At 33.6% G+C, this 12,147-nt stretch overlaps 1 pseudogene; it reads left to right on the top strand.

Annotated features, from left to right (window-relative positions):
• Window positions 1-10,845: 10,845 nt before the first annotated feature.
• LOC101033939 (ubiquitin-conjugating enzyme E2 variant 1 pseudogene) lies at window positions 10,846-11,278 on the top strand (annotated as a pseudogene).
• Window positions 11,279-12,147: the final 869 nt, after the last annotated feature.

The following is a 12,147-nucleotide window of genomic DNA, read 5'->3' as shown; positions in this document are numbered from 1 at the left end:
ATTACTTACAATAGTAATTTAACATCACTTTGTATTTCAATCAAAAAACTTATTTTTTCTATACATTGGAATGCTATGCCACCCTTAAAACAATAGCACTCATTGGTACCTATTGGCATCTGAAGATGCTTTGACATGTACAAAAGAATTTACCAAACTATACACATACACGCACACACACACACATTTACAATATGATCCAAATAGGATAAAAAAATCATTAAAATTCATATATAGCAATAATTTAAAACTCATATATAGCAGTATTTAAACTCTTTTAAGTTTGATTCAACTGAAGGTTTTTTTTTCTTTTCTTTTTTTTTTTTTTTTTTTTTTTTTTTTTTTTTTTTTAATCAAATGGTATCAGAAGCAGGATCCAAAGTAGAGCTTCTGATGAGCCCCAGGAGCAGTGAACAAGCAAGGTACCTGAAAGACCCACTTGTGTCCCTTGATCTCTCAAAGCAGCTGGGGATCATGATAACTTCTCTCTCAGATTTCAGAGCTCCACAGATGTATGCTTTGAGCTCTCTGAGTTTCTTTGAGAAAATTTGTGATCCAAACTGGGTTTGGAAGTCATGACAAAAACTGGAATGAGTCCAGGAATGGATTTCATCTGGGAATTAACTGGCTTGGATCCAGTTAGAGGCCTCTTACATCTGAGTGGGTCAGAAACTGGTAGCAAATGGCAATATTGTAGGGATTATACAATTTGGTTTTAGAAAATTTGCAGAGATTTTTGTGTTCTACCTTTTTGTTTAATTTTCTTGCACACTTAGGTAGAAAAAGAAATCATTGGCTCAGTTAATCAAGGGAACCTGAGAGTAAAGACCACATTTTAGGTAAAAATTGGATACTTAATTTCTGGAAACTGAGTTCCTTCTGGCTTATATGTTAGGCTTGGGAGGCAATGCAGTCATAAGGAAATGGTAAAATCTTACTGAAGGTAACTTACAGTGAGGCATTCCAAATGAACACCACACACAAGTAAATTTAAAAATGAGGGTTCCCAAATTAGTCTAATCTTGGGATGCCTATTAATATGCAGAAGTTTCTAAAAAGATTCAGAGATGACAGGACCCACCCGGGGGCATGTTTGAGCCTTGCCAGTTTGATATTGGGTGCTGAGTAGAGGGCTAATATCTATATTTTGTCACACATATTTTGCTCTGGCCAGAAAAGAGACAGGTAATATTCCTTTGTGTTGTCACTTGGCCCCCAGGGCTGTGGTGCACCCAGATGGATCACTAGGGCTGCTCAATGAAAGGGAAACCAGAAACCTGACATGCTGCAAAAAGGTAAGAATTTCTTCGCAGTCATATTTCTGTCCTCTTTTTCTCTGTGAAGACTTGCTAAATAAATGGTAAAAATCACTGTTTATCTGCTTTGTAAAATTTTAATTAACATGAATATAATTCTGAGGCTTGTCTTAAGCTGTAGTAAATCTGGTGTGCTTTGTGTGTCTTTCTATACTATCCTGTCATAAAGAGGGATCCCTTAGGAAACAATACATGCCTAAAACCCCATAAACTCGTTGTTCAAGATGGCCCAACAATCTGGTCAATAAAAAAAATTGTTGAGGTCTCCAACTTGTGTTGTATATCCTTGGGAGATTTACCTTGTAACACACGGCAATATTCTCAGTCTCCACCATCACAATGGCTGTCAGGTTCATGGTTCAATTCCTAGAATAGGGAATAAGTACTTTCTGACTGATATTTATGTTACCTTTGCCATTTTAAAATTCCCTTCCTCTCCATTAACCATCTTAATTTTCATTTTATAAGCACAAAAGTATCAGCTGTTTGGCCTGGCTAAAATTAGGTAACAAGCAATTTAAAATAACCTTTATTAAAGAGTGCTATGTTTAAAAGTCAGCTTGATTAAAAGTAGATATTGAAGGTCTAGCAGCCTGGGACTACTTGGGAAAAACGAAAGGCACCAGAGGCACTATCTTGGCCCTGTTCTTCCAATGACTTCACCCTAAAGCTAGTAATCAAATTAAGAAACTTAGAAACTGGTTAAAGAACACTTATAACTACTGTAATAATCTTCTTTATGTGATCTTTGCAGTTATATATATATATATATATATATATATATATATATATATGTTGTGTGTATAATATTTATATAGAAGAGCTTTAATTAATTGGCTTAAAGAAAAATAAGCATTTAAGTCAAATATTTTAAAAGAAAAAGAAAAATTGTAATGCCTTTTAGTTAACATGATTTTAATAATCTTTGAGAAATAAAATGTTTTAAAGATTATTGGCAAAATAAAGACATTCCATCTAAATTATACAGGTCACATACTTGGTTTGCTAAATGCTTTAAGGTCATAAACTGACTTAACTTTTAAGAATTGGGGACATATGAAATTAGTCATGCCCCCTACCCATGAAAAGAGGTCATAATGGAAAAACATTTTATATAAGAAAGAATAATATGTGAGACATTCTTGTACTAAAGAAAAATGACTTCTTGTTTGAAAAGATTTTTTAGGGAAAGTCAAAAAGTCCACGCATGTTGTAGATGGTCTAAATAAGTCATGAAAGGAAATTTATGCACCAAAAGTGAAAGTTGCTGTGAATTACCACTGTAATATGTAATTGAGACTACTAAAAAAATAGGTTTATATGCAAGGTATCTGAAGAGAGTAAAATCTGTTTTTGATAAAGATTATAAGAAAGCACAGGAATGTAAATTTTTGCCTGAAGTGTTAAAGGACTATTTGAAATTAGGTAAGATAAAGCTAAGAGTTTAAACAAGCTGTAGAATAGTTATAAAAATTTAACCATATAATAGAAATCCTATGTGTGACCATATTGGCTAAACTTAAAAAGGAATTATTTGATTTTTTACATAACTTGAACATTGGAATAAAAGCACAACAGGTTTTTCTTAAAGCACTTATCTGCTCTCACAAAACTTGTAAATGGTTATAAATGGTTATAAGAATCTCACCTTATGTTCTAACTGATTAAGATGGAATAGATTTGCTTATAAGGTTTATTAAAAATTGGAGTTGATATAAAAGTAGACTAATGCAAGGATGAATTTGGCTTCTTTCTTAAACAAGATTTTCGTGTAATATTTAAATATAATGAAAGCTTTTTGTTTGCTTTATGAATAAACTACTAAAAAAGATGGGAAAAACAAGAGATACATTGTTTATAAGGCTAAGTATTCCTTCTGTCAATGAGTAAAGATGTTTACCTTTTTTTTTTTAATATTTTTGAGTCATTATGTGGGCTAAATGAATGACTTATGGTAACCTGGAATTCTATTTCACAATACCAACTGTTTTAAACCTTCAACATATTTGATAGAATTCTCAAAATCAAATTAAAGCTTCAAGATTATAATTTCTAACTCTAACTTTGAGATGCTACAGAGGGCCCCTGAGGCATACAAAAGAGAGGTAAATGGATTATTTGACATGTTAAGTTACTTAGGAAGCATTGCCAGATTAAAGATAATGTTTAATTTTCAGGTTATATTTTAGTAAATTGTATGGGATTTCTAAAATTCTATTATGTCTGAGTATATGCTATCAATCATAATTATGGCTATTATGTTATGTAATTGTAGATCACAGAAATAACCAAATTTAGACCACTCCAAGCTGGAGTTCAGTGAGGTGATCTCAGCTCACCACAACCCCACCTCCCGAGTTCAAGTGATTCTCCTGCCTCAGTTTCCCTAGTAGCTGAGACTACAGGTGTGCACCACCACACCCAGCTAATTTTTGTATTTTTTAGTATGGATGGGGTTTCATCATGTTGGCCAGGATGTTCTCAGTTTCTCGACCTTATGATCTTACTGCTTTGGCCTCTTGAAGTTCTGGGATTTCATATGAAAGCCACCATACCTGGCCTGAATATATTTTTTCTTGGCTTACAGTTCTATAAAATATAGAAGTGGAAAAGGGTTCTGTTGTGTTAACTTATGAACTATACTTGTTTTTGAAGGATTTTGCAGTCAGACCTGGACATGAACACTCTTATACTTTGATATATAAAAGATGAAGGCCCAATGTAAGTGAGAAACTTTACTGATACCTCACTTAGATTGGGTACATATGTTGTCCCCTAGTCAGTCAGAAACAGAACTTTGATTCACTCCTCTCACCACAGCCATCTCTTTAATGGGTTAGAGAAAATATTGCCAGAGGTCTTCACTATTCTGGAAGGGCATCATTTGTTAGGTCCTTTTCCCATGCTTTGGAATATAAGGAGGGAATGACTAGAAATATATCCCTTATAATAGGCTCTATAGTAGATTCTACTCTAAAAGCTATGGTTACACAACAGACCCTAAATTATCTTTTAAATGTTACATGAAATACTAAAAGTGGCTAGACATCGAAGTATCTGTGCAACTTCTGGCGCTTATGTCCTATGGGAAAAACAAAACAAAACAAAACAAAACAAAACAAAACAAAACAAAAAAACGGGTATTGCAGACATTCAGTTGAATGGGATTAACAAAAAGACCACCATTTATTCAAATGTGTAAACTCCATATCTAGCTCACTCTTTGATTTGTTTGAGTTTACATAGTTTGGTTTATGGGGAACCTGGGTAAGGAGCATATTCCAAACTCTTGGTATTACCCTCCCAATAGTCACAATAATAGTCTTCCTGGTGTGCTGTGCTTCTCTCAAAGGTTTTAAATGTTTTCATGGAGCCATCTCTAGAATATCAAATGCTTTCTCTTCAAATGGAATGACAAGAACTGAAAGAAATGTGGAACAATGAGGATGCCATAATGTATAAATTATGTGCTGAGATCAGACAAAACATGATGGTATCAGAGAATGCCACTAAGACCCTATGTTTTGGTCACACTTGAGCACCTGACCAAAAAGGGGGAACATTTTTTAAGACAAAATTATAGAAGACCATTGTTTCAGACTCAGCTCATCCACTGCACCCAAACAGACCAAACCAAACAAAAATGGAGTTGCTTGGGCTAAATGTGACATGATCAAACTGAGACTTTAAAGGAAACACATAGATCTTAGATTGTAACAGACCAGGTTTTGTTTTTCTCCTGTATACAGGACATTCCACCTTAAGGGGAAGTTCTCTCTACTCAGTGCTCATTACTACCTTTGGAAAATTCATTGTCCTACTGTTTCCAAGAGGGTTTCAAGACTAAATAAGTACACTTACTATGGTGATCGTGATATCAATGACTAAAATTTTGTTCAATCTCTCTCACAATTTGAGAAAATAACCAAAAAGGGGAAATTGTTAAAGCAAACTAAATATGGCCTGAGAAGGACTCCATACTTTCATATTTGAGTCCTTGTGAATAAACTGCAACCTAACTTAGTAGGCAGACAAGACTGAAAACCTAACTTGGAATTATATGCCTTAAAATAACCAAGTCTTGGTCAATCCCAGTGACCATACTTCAGCCATTCATACACTACTAAGTGTTCAAACCATGTTCAAATTAAAGCAAACCAACTGGTAACCAATCTAGCTGTTCTTCTGTAGCTCACTTCTGATTTGTGTACATCATTTCCTTTTTTTTTGCTCTATAAATTTTCTTCCACTATGTGGCTGTGCTGGAGTCTCTTTGCATCTGCTGTGATTCAGGGGGATGCCCAATTCATGAATAGTTCATTACTCAATTAAACTCCTTCAAATTTAATTGAGCTTGTTTTTGTTTTAAAAATACCAAAACAACACTGAAAAGACTAAAAATCAAACAGGCAAAAAAAATAGGCCAAGATCCAGTGCTAAATAAAGCAGAGTGATTATCTACTAGGTTAGATGGTATAAACAGGAAAAAAATTTGCTAGCATAATAAATTAAATATCTAGGACAAAATGGGAAATTATCCAGCATACCAAGAACTGTTTCTTATACTAAAACGAATCAGAAATTAAAATTATCTGAGAAGGATTTTAATACAACTTTTATAAAATTACTTCAGCAAGTGATTATAAACACTCAATTTAAAAACATATCATTTCAGCAGAGAAACAGAAGTTATAATAAAGAACCAAATAATTTTACAACTGAAAGAATATAGAAATAAAAATACACTGAGTGCAATGAATGGAGGTAGTACAACTGAGATAACAAAAAACAAAATCAGTGAACTTCAGTAGTAAACACTGAAGTTCACTCAACCTCAGAAAAAGAGATATGATAGACTAAAAAGGAAAAAGAACTCAGCTCTATGGGACAATAACAAAAGTTTCAACATTCGTATTATCAGAATCCAAGAATGAGAGGAGAATAAAACATAAGGATAAAAGAAGAGATTTAAAAATGCTTAAAACTCTCCAACTTTGGTGAAATATAAAAACACATTCATCTAAGAAGCTGAGAGAGTCTCAGACCCAAAGAAAATCATACTAATACACAAATCTCATGTTGAACTGTAATCCCTAGTGCAGGAAGTGAGGCCTGTTGGAGGTGATTGAATTATAAGGACAGTTTCTAATGGATGGTTTAGCACCATCCTCCTAGTGCTGTTCTCACAGTAAGAGTTCTCAAAAGGTCTCATTTTTTAACAGTGTATGGCACCGCAATCCTCCTTTTCCTCCTGCTCCAGCTATGTGATGTGCTTGTTTTGCTTCCCACCATGATTGTAAGTTTCCTGAGGCTTCCCAAGAAGTGGGGCAGAGGCTGATATGCTTCCTGTAACAGCCTGCAAAACCACAAGCCAATTAAATCTTTTTTATTTGTAAATTACTCAGTTTCAGGTATTTCTTTATAGCAGTGTGACAACTAATACATGAGTTGTTTAAATATAGGAGTAAAGAGTTTATAGAATGTTTTATAAGAAGTTAAAAAATTTATGGTCTGCAAATCAACAGTGGAATAACAAATTATATTGGTTAATATAAGTAGAGATCCATCTGTAAAAAATCATATTATTTCCTTGGACAGAATGTAATTGTCAATACAAATCTTGATTTTCTATTATTCTATTTCTAAATATTTTTCAAAACTCTCAGCTAGATTCCAACTATTTTTAGAGTTTAGTCTTTAGAGTGCACCATTTCTGTGTACATTTCTTTACTAGATACTCAGAGAGCAGGCTGACCCCTATGTAAATAATTTGGCATTTACATAAAATTGGAGATTTATTTAAAATTTTAATTTTTAAAAATTTTAATAGGGCAACAAAATTATTTAGAGCTGGTGCTGACACTTAGAAGTGAAGATACCAGCATTAATAACTAAGGGTTGAAAGCCAACACAATGAAATGATAATTGTGGAAATAACTATATTTGAAATTCTTGATTATCTGTAATCTAAGGAAATCATTTGCCTTTCAAAATATACTGTGCTATAAACTTCTGTAATATGGCAGTCAATATTCTATTCCATTGTGAATACTACTGAGAATCATCACATCACTACATTTCACCGTGGATAAGATACATTGCAAATCTAACTGGCTATGTCACTAACATACATCTGTTCTACTTGTTTCCAGAGAAACTATTTGTGTCTGTCTTCACCTAATAGACAGCCTGTTTACTTATAAAGAAAACATGTGAAAAAAAAGCCACAAAATGTGGGAAATATGTCATGTACTCAACTCTTGTCTCCACGTGAGTTGAGAAATGTCTATATGCTTGACAAAAATTTGCAACCAAGATGAAAAAAAGTCTTTGCATCAAATGATGAGCTGACTATATTCTTTCTCATCTATTTAACAACTAAACTAGGTGTAGGACCACAGGAAGACATACTTTCTTTGATAGTAAGCACTGAATTAAGGTATAATACATTTTTAATGGACTAGTATAATTTATCTTTAAAAATTTCACTAACAACTCAAAAAACTTTTAGTGTAAGCATATGAGAATAAATATGGTTAATAGAAAAATAGTTATGAACACAAATTTTGTAACTAGAATATGATTTGATGTGCATTGATACATTTATAAACTTTCATCTTTACTGAAACAATTTTATGTACTATTTTTAAACAAGAAAATTTAGCATAAAATTTAAAATTTATTTTATATTCATTTAAACTAGTTGTTGAGAAATTGATACATTTACATGAAAGAGAAGAAAATTTTGGTTTTAATTTTATTTTCACTAAGACACACACACACACACACACACACACCCCATGCATGTTAATATAGTTATTTATATTTTGAAAGCATGACCAATTTTAAATATAATAGCCCAAAATTTAATATTGGGAATTTGCTCAGTAGATACAGAAATGAGGCATACATGTGAAAACTGACAATCAGTGTTAATCATTTAAAGCTCAAAACTATTTCCAAAGTATGTTTAAAACTTGGCTAAACTATTTTAATTATTTTATTGATGGGCTTTCATAAGTACTTGACAAAGATGATGTGCTTCTTATTAAAGTCTTTAGCTCAAACATCTTATGCAATGCTAGAATGCCAGCGGTCAGAAGAAAAATGCAAGTCTATACATTTATGAGATAAAAGTCTGACAAAAGACAATACGCAAATGCTGCAGAGAGGCTATAAAAAATTTGAAGTTGCCTCCTTACCTTTCTTATACATCTCTTTCTTTAGCACGTCTCCCTAACCTATTGAAGGTCTGATCCTCTCCTACATTCAGAAGATTTATCAGAGGGAGCTTTGTTATGAACCTCTATTGAGATTATCAACATTCAAGATGCACTTCATGCTTCCTCTTTATGTCAACACAAAGTAACTCTCAATTCTGAATATTGTAGATGCTGGGTGAAATCACTTTTTGAGAGACCCAAACAAGCTAGAACCAGGAGAACATGAAGCAAGAGGGCTCATGCATGCATGTATAAGATAAAGACTGTCTCAAGGACTTTCTAAAACAACCTCATGATAATTTTTTTCTTAAAAATTGTAGCAATTCAGAGAAAGATGCTCATAAAAAACCATCTACCCAATAATGGCATTTCTGCCCATGAAATGATGCTTCTCTGATTTTTGAGTCTCTGAAACCAATGAACTCTATTTCCAAGCAGCTGAAGTAAACCAATTATTTTGCCAATAAAAGCCTCCCTTTATTCTCCCTTCTTCAGATGGATATATGGCTTGCCACAGCTATACATTTTAGGTTATAGTTATCATTTGTAATTCCCAAGTATATTAAACATATTTGAAGATTTTCATATGTGACTTTTTTGGTTGATATACTTTGGGTTAAATGACTTAGGGCTATCTCTGATTTCCCTGCCTCTTCTACACCATGAATATGAGTAATTAAATAAGTTTTCCATATGCTGTAAAGGCTTATGCATCCATCTGTTACAAAAGAGAGAAAAACCTAGATTTCCCATTTCACATAATAGTATCATTTTGCATGTAAACTTTATTGTTCAAAAGGTACTCTGGCCCATCTTCAAAGGTAAATTTAAATCTTCAAAGCAAAATCTGTTATTTTTAGATGCACATAATTTACTGATAGAGATATCTTTTTTATCTTGTAAGATGTTTAGTAAAAATAAAGACTTCCGAGACTGACTTTAGTACTACAGAATTGGAATCTCTGAGACTGGGTAGCAGAGACATTATTAACGCATTATTAAAGCAATCTGAGTAATTTATTTGAAGATTACTGATTTGGAGTAGAGTTTCCCAAAATGTGAAAACTCAAGTTTAAACTAGGTTATACAGGACAAGCATTGATTTTACTACTTTTGAATATCAGTAACATTAATTAGAAGAAAAAAATAACATACATATTTTATTTGACAGAAGTGTTCTAAATTTTTTACATATTTTTCAACAATGAAAATGTAACCTCAGATCTCTGATTGTAAGGAGTGAAATGCTGCATTCTGTAATTAATTATCACAAATATGAACAACTACACTTCTACAGGCTTCTACCAGAGGACGACTGATTGTGGAAAGAATAGTAAAGTAGGTCTAGAGAGATGCAGGATACCTCTAATGGGTGAATTGAGCTTTAGAACTCCCCATTTACATTGCCAAAACATTCTTAGTACTGGACAACAGTCTAACATATTTCCTACCAATATGTTTTACCTTCCTCCTCTCCTTCAAAAATCTTAGACCTGCACTGCAGTCCTAGGATTCTTTGGCTCTCTCTCCATTTTTTCTTGGACATATAATAACTTTTTGGCACTATCTTCTTGGAAAACCCAGTTAATTTAATTCCAAAATATGCTAATAAAACAGATGCTATAATATCTTTATTTTATATACTATACATATACTACTTTTTTTTTTTAAAAGTACTCAAAGTCAAAGATATAGCAATTTGGAGAGAAAATATTCAAACTTAAATGATTTGGCTTTGAAGTCTAACTCTTAAAGAAAACATTACAATAACTATTTGTCATTTAAAATTAAGAAAAATGAAAATAAAAAATATGCTTTACTATATTGTATTGGTGTGTATTAAAATATGAAGTAACTTTGAAATGTGACTAAGTTTACAGTATATTTTATTGATGACAATGTATTTTTAAAAATATTTAAGAAAATTAATAATGCAAAAAATAGAAATGGCTAGTGGGTAATTAGGCATATACAATGGATGTAAAAACAATTGTGAAGAGCCCCTTAATGATTGAATTAAAATTAGACTTTGGAAGATAAATATATACATTCTAATAACAATTTTAGTATTTCATTGAATTCTACTATTAATGCCAGAGTAACTTGTATATGATAATTATAAAATATTTAAAAAGTGATTTAAAGCATTGGAGAGTAACCAAATTGTGCAAATTATAAAAGGGATTTAGTCCTTGGATAAGAACAACAGCACTGGTATTTTTATCTCACAGCAAGCCCAAATCTATGTTTCAAGTATTATCTGGGAAAAAAAAAAAAAAAAAAAGAAGAAGTGACAGCAATGCAAGATGGCAGCTTCCACAGGCTTGGGAGTGAAAGTCACAATTTCCAACTTTGGAAGAACTTGAAGAAGGCTTGAAAGGAGTAGAAGATGGCACAGTTAGGTAGGGTCTAGAAGATTGCAAAGACATGACACTTATAAGATGGGCAGGGATGATAATTGGGCCTCCAAGAATAATTTATGAAAACCGAATATGCAGCCTTAAAATAGAACATGAACCTAAATACCCGGAAGCACTCTCTTTGTAAGAGCTATAACAAAAATTAATATGAATGGAGTTAATAGTTCTAATGGAGTGGTGGACCCCAAAGCAATATGTGCTGGCAAAATGGCAGAATTCAAACCATCACAGTTTTCCTGCAAGAGTTTTGGTCCCTACTGATGTCTAAAGAAATACGAAACTCTCTCAGCCACCTGAAGGACAGTGTTACAACAATTAATCAAAAAGAAAAACCACAGACCCTTTCCTTTCCCCACCATTTGATTTAAGCAGTCTTCATTTTCTATAATAGTAAATTTTCCAGATATGTCTTACAGATCTCAAGGTACTGGAAATGAACCTCTCATTGAAAGGAAGTTTATCTGAAGATACTGTAAATGATACCAATATTTTGTCCATTTGAAATATATAAGTTGTGCTATAACAAATCATCCTCTCACATGTAACCACTGTCCACGCAGTTCAATTTTTGGGATCAAGAAAGTCACTTTAAATTGATTCCCATCATAACTGATGGGGCTCATCTAACTCAACTGTGAAAAGACACATCACACACACAATCAGCTTGCTGCTGATTACATGGCCTGGAGTCTCTGCCTTCCCCGCTTAGCCTCCTGCCTCCCATCCTCCCTGCAATAACAGCCCTCTAGCCTGGGAGCTTGTGATGACAGACATGAAGGTTTCAGGTCACAGCCCGTGGGACCACTGTTGGGTATGTGGGGTGCTTCGCCTGCATCCCTGGTTTCTTAATGTCTTGAATGATGCCCCTTCCAAACCATCATCCTGTCCCCATGCTCCTCTAGTAGCCTCCTTGGCCGAAGAATAGATTGTAACCTCTCCACTTACCTCTGAGATTGGCCTTCAGTGAGGAATTTAGAGGGTTCCTTATATCTTCCCTCCCCCACCTTTGTTGAGGGGTGCTGCTTTTTCTTCCCCCCTCCTCAGGTTCCTTTTTGCACCATCATAACCCCAGCAATTTCCATGACGTTTCTTTCCTTTGGCCAGAAGCCATCAGGTAAGGTTGGAAAGAGTCTCTGACCTCCCTTGTTTAGTTTTGGAACCATGCTTATTCACTCTCCAGTAGCCTGG

This window comes from Saimiri boliviensis, chromosome 1 (genome assembly GCF_048565385.1).
Source record: "Saimiri boliviensis isolate mSaiBol1 chromosome 1, mSaiBol1.pri, whole genome shotgun sequence".
Classification (NCBI taxonomy): Eukaryota; Metazoa; Chordata; class Mammalia; order Primates; family Cebidae; genus Saimiri; species Saimiri boliviensis.
Note: the sequence above shows the minus strand (reverse complement) of the source record. Positions and strands in the feature narration are given on the sequence as shown.